Raw genomic sequence first — 12,997 nt, forward strand, 5'->3', positions numbered from 1 at the left:
ATGTAGACGTTGAAGAGGGTGGGGCTCAGAGATGATCCTTGAGGGACGCCGCAGGTGACTTCGGAGGCCTCTGACTTGTACGGTGGTAGGCGGACTCTCTGTGTTCTTCCGTCGAGGAAGGAGATGATCCAGTCCAGCGCCTTGTCCTGGATTCCGATGTTGCTGAGGCGCCGTACTAGGGTGCGGTGGCAGACCGTGTCGAATGCCGCAGAGAGGTCTAGGAGGATGAGGGCCGCTGTTTCTCCATTGTCCATCAGGGCTCGGATGTCATCGGTGGCGGCGATGAGGGCGGTCTTGGTGCTGTGATTGGCTCGGAAGCCGGACTGTGAGGGGTCGAGGGATCCGTTTGTCTCGAGGAAGGCGGCCATCTGCTTGTTGACGGTCTTCTCGATGACTTTGGCTGGAACCGGGAGGAGCGAGATGGGGCGGTAATTCTTGAGGTCGGTGGGGTCCGCTGTAGGTTTCTTTAGTAGGGCGCTGAGTTCGGCGTGCTTCCAGCTCTCAGGGAAGATGGTGGTGTCGAAGGAAGTGTTGATGATGTCTCGCAGGTGGGGTGCGATGACAGCGTCGGCCTTGTTGAAGACGTGGTGAGGGCAGGGGTCGGTCGGTGATCCGGAGTGGATGGAGTTCATCGTGCGGATGGTGTCTTCGGTGCTGATCGGGGTCCAGGCGTGGAGGGTGGTGGTGGGGGGTGGTTGTTCGGTCATGGTGTGCGTTGGTTGGTTGTTGAAGCTGTTATGTATGTCCGCGATCTTGTTGTGGAAGTATGAAGCGAGGGAGTTGCAGAGGTCTTGCGATGGGGTGATGTCGTTGTTTCCTGCGCTTGGGTTGGAAAGCTCTTTCACGATGTTGAAGAGTTCCTTGCAGTTGTGTGCGTTGTTGTCCAACCGGTCTTTGAATGCTGTTTTCTTGGCGGCGCGGATCAGCTGGTGGTGTTTCCGGGTGGCAAGTTTGAAGGAGGTCCTGTTGTCTGGTGTCGGTTCCCTTCTCCAGACTTTCTCGAGGGCTCGGCAGTTCTTCTTGGAGCTCTTGAGTTCGTCGGTGAACCATGGGGCCTTCTTGCTGCTGGGTCTGCTAGGCGGGGTCCTCAGTGGGGCGAGTTCGTCCGCGCAGTTGCTGATCCACTTCGTGAGGTTGTCGGCGGCTTGGCTGGGGTTCGCTGAGCTGGCAGGAGGGTGCTGGTTCAGGGAGGTGGCGAGCTGGTCTGCTGTGATCTTGTTCCAGCTTCTGCGGGCTGCCTGTTGCTGGTGTTGGTGGGTCGTCGTTCTCTTGAAGGTGAAGTGGACGCAGCTGTGGTCCGTCCATTGAAGCTCTGTGGCGTGGCTGAAGTCTATGTCTGTGCTGGATGAGAAGACTGCGTCGAGTGTGTGTCCGGCGAGGTGGGTGGGGGTGGACACCAGTTGCTTGAGTCCCAGGTTGGCGAGGTTGTCGAGCAGGGTGCTGGTGTTGCGGTCGTTGTTGTTCTCCAGATGGAAGTTGAGGTCTCCCAGGAGGATGTAGTCGGCGGAGGGGAGGGCATGCGGGCTGACGAAGTCGGCGATGTCCTCGCTGAATTGTGTGCGTGGTCCAGGGGGTCGGTAGATCAGGGTGCCTCTGAGGGTGGTGTTCGGGTTGGTGTGGATCTGGAAATGCAGGTGTTCGGCGCTGGTCAGGGTGTTGTCGGTGCTGGTCGTGAGACGGATGGTGTTCCTGTGGATGATGGCGATGCCTCCTCCCATCTGGTTGGCGTTTCGGTCCCTCCGGACGACCTTGTAGCCCTCTGGGATAGCGATGGCGATGTCGGGAGCTGAAGAGGCGTTCATCCAGGTCTCCGTGAGGAAGGCGACGTCAGGGGCTGTGGCGTCTAGAAGGTTCCAGAGTTCGATGGCGTGTCTGTGGACGGAGCGGGTGTTGAGCAGGATGCACTTGAGGTGGGTGCTGCTGGTGTTCGACTTGGTGGGTGCTGGTGCGAGGCTGGTCCGGATGCAGGTGAACTTGCAGGCGTGGCAGCTGAAAGGTCCGTGGGTACGTCGTGGAGTGGCTTGATGGCATTCTGGGAGTCGGCTGGTGTTGAGAGCGGTGAGGGTGGCGGCGGAGTACGTCAGGCGGGTCGGTCGGGATCTTCGTTGGCCAGGGGTCCTGGCGCTGGGCGCGGTCCGGTCGCGGACAGGCGCAGACGGGCTTACCTTTGGCGCGCCTTCGGCGCACAATCGGCGCGCCCGCTGCGCGTTCGCACGGTCGCCATATAAGGCGAAGTGAGCGGGTGGGCGGGGCAGCTGGGAGGCGGGAGCGGGGAGGGAACAGAAAGGAAAAAGGGGCGTGGTCAGCGGTGGTGGCGGGAAGCGGGGAGCGGGGAGGGAAGGCGGAGGGCGGCGAGGTAGGCGGGCAGACAGGCAGGAGAACGCAAAGGGCTGAAACTGACTAGAAAAAAATACAGGCACAAAAGTCAGACAAAAGCTGCTAACACGGGAGGAAAATGCAGTTCAAACAAGCACAAATGCTAGACAAAACAAGCACAAAAGTCAGACAAAAGCTGCTAACACGGAAGGAAAATGCAGAAACTGACTAGAAAAAATACAGGCACAGAAGTCAGACAAAAGCTGCTAACACGGGAGGAAAATGCAGTTCAAACAAGCACAAATGCTAGACAAAACAAGCAAAAACAGACGCCAGCGGCGTCAGCCGGCAGCGAGGCAGGCAGCGAGGCAGAGGGCAAGGCGAGGGGGCACACACAGCAGCTGGTGGCCGTGCGGCGCGGGGGTGTCCCACAAGTGGGTCACACTCACCTGCGTCGCACGGTCGCCATATAAGGCCAAGTGCGCGGGTGGGCGGGGCAGCTGGGAGGCGGGAGCGGGGAGGGAACAGAAAGGAAAAAGGGGCGTGGTCAGCGGTGGTGGCGGGAAGCGGGGAGCGGGGAGGGAAGGCGGAGGGCGGCGAGGTAGGCGGGCAGACAGGCAGGAGAACGCAAAGGGCTGAAACTGACTAGAAAAAAATACAGGCACAAAAGTCAGACAAAAGCTGCTAACACGGGAGGAAAATGCAGTTCAAACAAGCACAAATGCTAGACAAAACAAGCACAAAAGTCAGACAAAAGCTGCTAACACGGGAGGAAAATGCAGAAACTGACTAGAAAAAATACAGGCACAGAAGTCAGACAAAAGCTGTTATACGGGAGGAAAATGCAGTTCAAACAAGCACAAATGCTAGACAAAACAAGCAAAAACAGACGCCAGCGGCGTCAGCCGGCAGCGAGGCAGGCAGCGAGGCAGAGGGCAAGGCGAGGGGGCACACACAGCAGCTGGTGGCCGTGCGGCGCGGGGGTGTCCCACAAGTGGGTCACACTCACCTGCGTCGCACGGTCGCCATATAAGGCGAAGTGCGCGGGTGGGCGGGGCAGCTGGGAGGCGGGAGCGGGGAGGGAACAGAAAGGAAAAAGGGGCGTGGTCAGCGGTGGTGGCGGGAAGCGGGGAGCGGGGAGGGAAGGCGGAGGGCGGCGAGGTAGGCGGGCAGACAGGCAGGAGAACGCAAAGGGCTGAAACTGACTAGAAAAAAATACAGGCACAAAAGTCAGACAAAAGCTGCTAACACGGGAGGAAAATGCAGTTCAAACAAGCACAAATGCTAGACAAAACAAGCACAAAAGTCAGACAAAAGCTGCTAACACGGGAGGAAAATGCAGAAACTGACTAGAAAAAATACAGGCACAGAAGTCAGACAAAAGCTGCTAACACGGGAGGAAAATGCAGTTCAAACAAGCACAAAAGCTAGACAAAACAAGCAAAAACAGACGCCAGCGGCGTCAGCCGGCAGCGAGGCAGGCAGCGAGGCAGAGGGCAAGGCAAGGGGGCACACACAGCAGCTGGTGGCCGTGCGGCGCGGGGGTGTCCCACAAGTGGGTCACACTCACCTGCGTCGCACGGTCGCCATATAAGGCCAAGTGCGCGGGTGGGCGGGGCAGCTGGGAGGCGGGAGCGGGGAGGGAACAGAAAGGAAAAAGGGGCGTGGTCAGCGGTGGTGGCGGGAAGCGGGGAGCGGGGAGGGAAGGCGGAGGGCGGCGAGGTAGGCGGGCAGACAGGCAGGAGAACGCAAAGGGCTGAAACTGACTAGAAAAAAATACAGGCACAAAAGTCAGACAAAAGCTGCTAACACGGGAGGAAAATGCAGTTCAAACAAGCACAAATGCTAGACAAAACAAGCACAAAAGTCAGACAAAAGCTGCTAACACGGGAGGAAAATGCAGAAACTGACTAGAAAAAATACAGGCACAGAAGTCAGACAAAAGCTGCTAACACGGGAGGAAAATGCAGTTCAAACAAGCACAAATGCTAGACAAAACAAGCAAAAACAGACGCCAGCGGCGTCAGCCGGCAGCGAGGCAGGCAGCGAGGCAGAGGGCAAGGCGAGGGGGCACACACAGCAGCTGGTGGCCGTGCGGCGCGGGGGTGTCCCACAAGTGGGTCACACTCACCTGCGTCGCACGGTCGCCATATAAGGCCAAGTGCGCGGGTGGGCGGGGCAGCTGGGAGGCGGGAGCGGGGAGGGAACAGAAAGGAAAAAGGGGCGTGGTCAGCGGTGGTGGCGGGAAGCGGGGAGCGGGGAGGGAAGGCGGAGGGCGGCGAGGTAGGCGGGCAGACAGGCAGGAGAACGCAAAGGGCTGAAACTGACTAGAAAAAAATACAGGCACAAAAGTCAGACAAAAGCTGCTAACACGGGAGGAAAATGCAGTTCAAACAAGCACAAATGCTAGACAAAACAAGCACAAAAGTCAGACAAAAGCTGCTAACACGGGAGGAAAATGCAGAAACTGACTAGAAAAAATACAGGCACAGAAGTCGGACAAAAGCTGCTAACACGGGAGGAAAATGCAGTTCAAACACGCACAAATGCTAGACAAAACAAGCAAAAACAGACGCCAGCGGCGTCAGCCGGCAGCGAGGCAGGCAGCGAGGCAGAGGGCAAGGCGAGGGGGCACACACAGCAGCTGGTGGCCGTGCGGCGCGGGGGTGTCCCACAAGTTTACCACTACAAAGATAAACCACCTAGGACAAATTCCATTCACCTGCACCACACATTCACAAAAACATGTCTCACAGATCCAACATTCACTCACTCCCATTCACCCCAAACGTAGCTTGAAACATTACCATGGGGGCATGTGTACAGGCAGCCAGCACTACAACTCCCACCAGGCCCCCTTATCCCACAGCATCAGCAAGATGGAGCCCTCCCCCCACTCCACCCAGAAGCATGTGTCAGCCATTACATTACCCTCATAAAACTAACAGGTATGTGGCCATCTTCCCTGCGAGGGTGTTTGGGGGTGGGAGGCCTGTACCACTACTCCCACCATGCCCCCTGTCCCACACCTCAGCAGGATGGAGCACCCCCCCCACCCAGATGCAGTTGGACGCCATTGCAGAACACCTAACAAACTTACAGGTAGGTAGCCATCTTCACAGTGAGGGTGTTTGGGGGTGGGAGGCCTGTACCACTACTCCCACCATGCCCCCTGTCCCACACCTCAGCAGGATGGAACACTCCCGCACCCAGAAGCATGTGGCATCCATTGCATTGTTCACCTTCACCTAACAGGTAGGTAGCCATCTTCCCTGGGAGGGTGTTTGTGGGTGGGAGGCCAACACTACTACTCTCACCATGCCCCTGTCCCACAGCCTAGCAAGATGGAGCCCTCCCCATCCAGAAGCAGTTGGAAGCCATTGCAGTACACCAAACAAACTTACAGGTAGATAGCCATCTTCACAGTGAGGGTGTTTGGGGGTGGGAGGCCTGTACCATTACTCCTACCATGCCCCCTGTCCCACACCTCAGCAGGATGGAGACCTTCCGCACCCAGAAGCAGTTGGAAGCCATTGCAGTACACCTAACAAACTTACAAGTAAGTAGCCATCTTCCCTGGAAGTGTATTTGTGGGTGTGAGGCCTGTACCACTACTCCCACCATGTCCCCTGGCCCACACCTGAGCTGGATGGAGCACTCACTCACACCCAGAAGCAGTAGGAAGCCATTGCAGTACACCTAACAAACTTAAAGGTAGGTAGCCATCTTCCCTGGGAGGGTGTTTGTGGGTGGGAGGCCTGTACCACTACTCCCACCATGCACCCTGTCCCACAGCCTAGCAAGATGGAACCTTCCCCCCACCCCACCCAGAAGCATGTGCCAGCCATTACATCACCCTCATGAAACTTACAGGTAGGTAGCCATCTTCCCTGGGAGGGTATCTGTGGGTGGGAGGCCTGCACCACTACTCCCACCATGCTCCCCAGCTACTAAAATGTGAAACACCAATGCACATGAAAGTCTGGGCACAAATATGCACAGCACCTATTGACATGTGCAGTGCCATGGGGCCAGAGCAACAAGGGCCATTCGAAAAATGAGAAAGCATGTTTGGTGGTACAAATCAAGATATGCACATAACAGGACAGAGGCATGCAGGAGATGACGATGGCCAGTCCATGGCCTGATGTGACGTCTGCCAGGTCAGACAAATCAACAAAGAGTCCTCAATGAAGTAATATGTCATGCCAGTCCATAGATGTCAACAGGTCCCTGTAATCACAAATTATGCACGTGGCACATGGTAGGTATTGACACTCCACACCATGGACAAGCAATGCATGTACCACTGCATCATGTCAGGAGGCACAGTAGTGTACATAAAAAACAATGTGATGATCAGTCAACTGTGTAGTGCACCTTGAAGCAAACAGTGAATGACACACAGCTAACACAAAGCTTGTGGGGTGCACCACAATGACCATTTTCCATCTGACCCACAGGTAACCAAGAACTCACTGCAGAGGACAACACCAGCAACCTGCAGAGCCAGTCTCCCCACCGGTATATGGACTCTCGGATGTTGACTCCTGGGATTCCCTGGACGATGAGCTCGAAGCCGGCCCATCAGGTGTGCCAGGGAGCAACAGGTCACAGGACACCATCGTTCCCCCCACCACATCTGCTACAATACAAACGCATCTGCAGACCCCTGCTGTCACGGCCTGTGCGTCCTCCACCACCTCCACCACCACCAGCACTGCCTGCAACACCTCCCTGGCCTGGAGGATGACCACTCCACACCACCGACAGAGGAGGGCAGGGAGAGGATGCGGGTGCCTACAGTGGTGAGGAAACAGGTCCGTGGCAGCAGGATAGGTGGGAGGGGCAGGGTCACCCACAGACACCAAGAGCCAGGGACCCAATCCCTGGACCACATCACCAGAGTCCTTGGGGCAAATGAACAGGCCCAGGGACGAACGAGCCGGTCGGATGAACTGTTACGCGAGCTCATCCTGCTGATGAGGTCCATTGACACCAGCATGGGACAAATTGCGGACCTCTTGGGCCAGTAAGTGGCGGTACTGAGGGACAGGCCTGCGCCACAACCAACACCTCCACCTCCCTCTGGTGGGCCGCAGGATGACAGTTCACCATCCGCCCCTGCGCCCTCACAGAAGGGTGAGTCTTGAGACCCCACTGACCCTGCAGCAGGGACCCCCCTGCCAAGCGACAAAGGGGCCTTCCTAAGAAAACCCTGGGAGTATCTGGAGGTAAAGCACCTGCCAAACACCAGTCACTGAGCCAGCCCTGATGGCAACCTTCTTCACCACTGCATTGACTTTTTGGATTGTCCTTCCCCACACTGCCTTGTGAATGGCATCTGTCTGTTGGACTGGGTCACCACATCAATGTGGTGACTAGTTGATTATATCATTTACCATAACTGTCAACTCACTGCTCCACCACCACCTCAATGTAAACGTTCACCCCCCCTCACATGTCACCATTGTAAATAAAAAATCCTTACACACATGTTGTTGTGTCTGCTCCGTCTTTATTGCAGGATGTACAGTCTTCAAAATGATCACAATGTACCAGGAGTATGGAATGTATTTAGGCAAGGAGAAGTTGAAGGCACCTAGGAAAACACAACAGAACAACATTCACTGGTCTGGGTTTGGCATTACAGACATCACACAACACCTACCATCAAGATAATCCAACATGCACACGTCACAATGAGCAACAAGTGTCAACATACACATCCTGTAGATGTTCCTAAATGACCTGTCCCAGAAACATTGCCAACCACCACTGAGTCTACAACTGGCTGCTGTTACAATTCTCACATACCCCTTCACGACAACAGCAACATCATCAGACAATGGGTACGTTGTACATTGTCACCCACCTTCAGGGTGAAGTAGCGGGTGATGACCTGTTGACGCAGGTCAACACCTTCCTCCTCTCCACTGTCCTCATCATTGGACATGGGTTGGTTTGCAGGCTGGGGCCTTGGGTCCTCATCATCATCCAGGAGCAGGGAATCTTCTTGCGAATGGCTACGTTGTGGAGCATGCAGCATGCCACGACAGTACACCTCCGGTCTTGTCTAGGCAGCGGAAACGTAACTTAAGCAGACCAAAGTATGCTCTACCACACAACGTGTCTTCCCATGGGCATCATTGTAGCTGACTTCAGCCGGGGTCCTGGGAATCCGCAGTGGGTTCAGCAACCAGGGATGGTTGGGATATGCAGTCACCAAGGTATGACAAACACAAATAGTAATTGCAATGTTGCTGAGGCACAGGGCAGCAGGTCACATACCCAGCATGCCATACGACTAGGCATACTCACCCATAATCCATGCACGCTCGGGAAGCATATTAGCCATCAGCTGGGGTACAATGCTGTTCCGCAGGATGTAGGAGTCATGGGCTGAGCCTGGGAATTTGGCATACACGTGGGAGATGGTCATATCTGCCAGGCACACCACTTGCACATTTGTGGAGTGGTAATGTTTACGATTCCTGTAAATGTGCTCACGTGCCTGTGGCGGCACAAGCCCGACATGGGTGCAATCAGTGGCACCAAAAACATGAGGATTTGTCCAAGGGGATGGAAATCTCCCTTCACAGCTGCCAATTCAGGAACCCTAGGGAAATGGATATATCTGTCCTTGTATATCATCATGGTGGACAGACCTTCACGCAGCACCATGTTGAACATCGGTTGTGACATCCCACCTGCGCTGGCCACTGTGTGCTGGAACGATCCTGTGGCAAAAAGATGCAGGTCCTTATAAGTTGGGGTGAAAGCTGTTGGATATGTCCTGCAAGGCTGCAGGTGGGGCTCCAACATATCACAAAGGGTATTTAGGGTGGCTCTATCCAGACGGCATTTCTGGATGATCACCACATCCTCCATGTCCTCCAGCACTGTCAAGTGACGAAGCAGATTTGGTCTCCTCCTAGTTGAGATGAAAGTGGACACATGTCAATGCAATACATCATGAGATGGGCACAGCATTTCACATTCTGGATGACACAACACCAACAATGACTGTCATCAAAATTGAGTAACAGACCAGCTTACATGTAGGGACACCTTAACCTACACAAATGGCACACCTGTCAACTTACACAAAACAAGTACCTCAAACACCATCTTGGTCAATGTGAATGCACATAGGGATATGGCCAAATTTAACATGGGCACGCCTGGGAGTATAGCATCCAGCATATGTGTAACAAATCAAGCCCACTGTCTCATACCTAGCTGCTGCACCTGACACACCTTCATGCGTCATTTGAACCTGGCACACATCCACAACACAATGGTCACAGTCGGAGCAGAAATTAGGATTGTGTAGATGATCAGACATAAGAGGACATGCAAAAAAGATCATCATTCATTGAGACGAACATTGCTGTGATTGTCACTACACCTCAACACATTGACATGTGTACACATTGCAGAGTCCAGAAGAACACTGTCCTGCGAACACGACCATCAATATCATAAGTGACATGTGAGGGAGTGCAGGCCAATCAACTAAATCAAATACACAAACATGGCATGTGTAGTCACCAGTGGAGTAAATGGACCATTGGCATCATGTGCACAATGATGTGCTATTGACCATGTGGGCACTGTACACTGTTGATGTTTTCCAGATGCCCATTGACATTGTATGGCCTGTCCCCAGCGGTGTGTCACCAGCACCCCCCATATACACAAGTGCGGTAGTGATAGGCATGGAGACATGCACAAATGGCAGTTGGCATGCTCCGCCGCCCAAATCGCGGTGCCTCATGTGAATGTATGGCACCCAACTCGCAGTAGCTACCGCCTGTCCCCAGCGATGTGTCACCAGCACCCCCATATACACAAGTGCGGTAGTGATAGGCATGGAGACATGCCCAAATGGCGGTTGGCATGCTCCACTGTCCAAATTGCGGTGCCTCATGTGAATGTATGGCACCCAACTCGCGGTAGCTACTGGCTGTCCCCAGCGGTGTGTCACCGCCATCGAGCATGCCCTTACAGCCAATGGGAACCTTAGTCGTGGTGGCATGATGCAATTTTGAAAATCGCGGTAGGCGTGCTCCGCCACCTCGGAGGCGGTCATTGGATGCATTTGAAAGATGCACCATCGCGGTAGTGCACACCGGGCCCCAGCGGTGTGTCACCACCATGGAGCATGCCCCTACAGCCAATGGGAACCTTGATTGTGGTGGCATGGTGAATTTTGGAAAATCGCGGTAGGCGTGCTCCGCCACTGCGGAGGCGGTCATTAGATGCATTTGAAAGATGCACCACTGCGGTAGCGCACACCGGGCCCCAGCGGTGTGTCACCACCATGGAGCATGCCCGTACAGCCAATGGGAACCTTGATTGAGGTGGCATGATCAATTTTTTTAAATCGTGGTAGGCGTGCTCCACCACCGCGGAGGCGGTCATTGGATGCATTTGAAAGAGGCAGACCTGGACCACCAATTGCTGCAGCTTGACACCTTTGAAACGACCCCAAGGGGCTATATATGCGTGGGAGGGAGCCTCACATTTCCACTGCTCCCAGAGCCTTCTGCCAGAGACCCCTCACCTGCTGCTCCCTCCAGGGACTGCTGCCAGAGACCCCTCACCTGCTGCTGCCTCCAGGGACTGCTGCCAGAGACCCCTCACCTGCTGCTGGCTCCAGGGACTTCTGCCAGTGTCCACCCACCTGCTGCTGCCTCCAGGGACTGCTGCCAGTGACCACCCACCTGCTGCTGCCTCCAGAGACTGCTGCCAGTGACCACCCACCTGCTGCTGCCTCCAGGTACTGCTGCCAGAGACCCCTCACCACCCAATTCTGCCGCTGTTGTGTCATGTCCGCAGTGATGGCAAGGACAGAGAAGATCCGTGACAGTCCCTTCACGATCGAGGAGCTGGAGGTCCTCGTGGACAAGGTGCTCACACAGTACCCAAGGCTATATGGTACCCCAAATGTCGTGGTAAGTCCTCAACAGTGGGGGGGGGCGTGAAGAGGAGCACACATGTAGTTGGACTGATGCAGTATGTGCCTGAGAGTGTGGGGTTGTGTCATGCACTGCCTAACATGTTGTCTCCAGGGGGAAGGTGTGTGTACCCAATGGCAAAGGTTTGCCTGCCTGCACATGTATGTATGAGTGACCTGTGTTGTTGTCTTTGTGCTGTGCTGATTGGTGTTGTGTGGGTTAATGTTATGTCACTCATGTCTGCGTGTGTCTGGTATGCTTGGTGTGCACACACTGCTTGTTGTGCATGCAGTGCTGTGTGTGTCTGTTGCATTGTGTCAAGGCCACAAGATTCTTCTTTCTGATGTCTTGCACAGGAACAGAGATGCTGATTCCCAACTCCCCTTCAAGGATATTTCTGCGGGCCAGTTAAATATCTAGACCCTCAAACCTACCCCCGGGGGGGAAAGGGGAGTGGATAAAATAATAAACAAGAAGAGACTGGTCCTGAAACAGTCTTCTCTCTTACGTCTGCTTCTTAGTTCTATCCGCAAACTGCGTGTCGACTGAGAGAATCTAGAAATTAAGCATCAAGTTATACATATATCCTACATGTACTGTGTCCCAATTTATTCTGCTCCTATGATGTTGACCTACCCTTCGTTTCTGGCACTGTGCCTCTCCTCTATATTTCTTTTCTTTCTCTTGGAACATACACTCTGAAATTCACCTGTCAACGAGATACCACCGAATGTAAGAATTTCCTTATTTACCCTTACGCTCACCTATTCTCTTAATTAGTATATCTACTTACTTGAGTGTGTGTGTGTACTTATTTTCTGTAGATATTCTTCATTTATGTTACTGACTTCCTTGCTAGTAGTAGTCTAAGACCTTTCTAGCTGCACCATATTTCACTCTCAGAAATGCCTTAACGTTCTTCCCTTTGTTTGCAGGAATTTTGCTGTATTTCTTATCTTTCTGTACGTTCTATCCAAGTCTATATTATTTACAATATTCACATATGTCTTGACATCTTCTATCGATTCTATAGAATACTTAGCTTATAAGTTCTCTTCAGCCCAGGATATTCTTCGACGAGTTTCTTACACCAGCCTTGGTTTATCACTTGGAAGAGGCGCCACCAACTGTCACCTCAGCAACTTCTCCTTGCTGGCAATATACTCGGAATGAACTCTAACTGTTTTCTTTCCTAACTACTTCCGACCGAGGTAGCGAACGAAAACCGGACGAAAGCCCGACGAAATATTCTCTACTCTAATTCTGTGGAGAGATAGATTAACCCTGCGTACTTCGTGAATTCTCTGGTGAAGTGCACGTTTGTTCCAGCGCGCGCGCCTCAAACTGCCTCTGAGCACCTGTGGGAAAGAAATAAACTAGACCGCCGCGATGATTAGAAGGCGGCGGCCATCTTTAGACTCCTTTTCCGATTCAACCTGGTCCAGCAATTGCCTCTGGCCCGTACTCTTTCTCCTGGCCCATGACCTCCGCCCAACACTGTGCCCGCTACTGTTAAGCCATCTTTTGGAGTCCTGACAGTACCCCCCAACAAAGGAGGTCCTCTCAATCGTGGCTTTGTAGGAAATCTTTGTTGAAAGGATTTAACTAATCGTGGAGCATGGATATCTGACTCCAATTCCCAAGATCGCTCCTCTGGCCCATAGCCCTTCCAGTCAACTAAATAGTACAGTTTGTCTTTTACCTTTTTTGAATCTAAA

The sequence above is a fragment of the Triturus cristatus genome, chromosome 3_1, assembly GCF_964204655.1.
Source record: "Triturus cristatus chromosome 3_1, aTriCri1.1, whole genome shotgun sequence".
NCBI classification, from domain to species: Eukaryota; Metazoa; Chordata; class Amphibia; order Caudata; family Salamandridae; genus Triturus; species Triturus cristatus.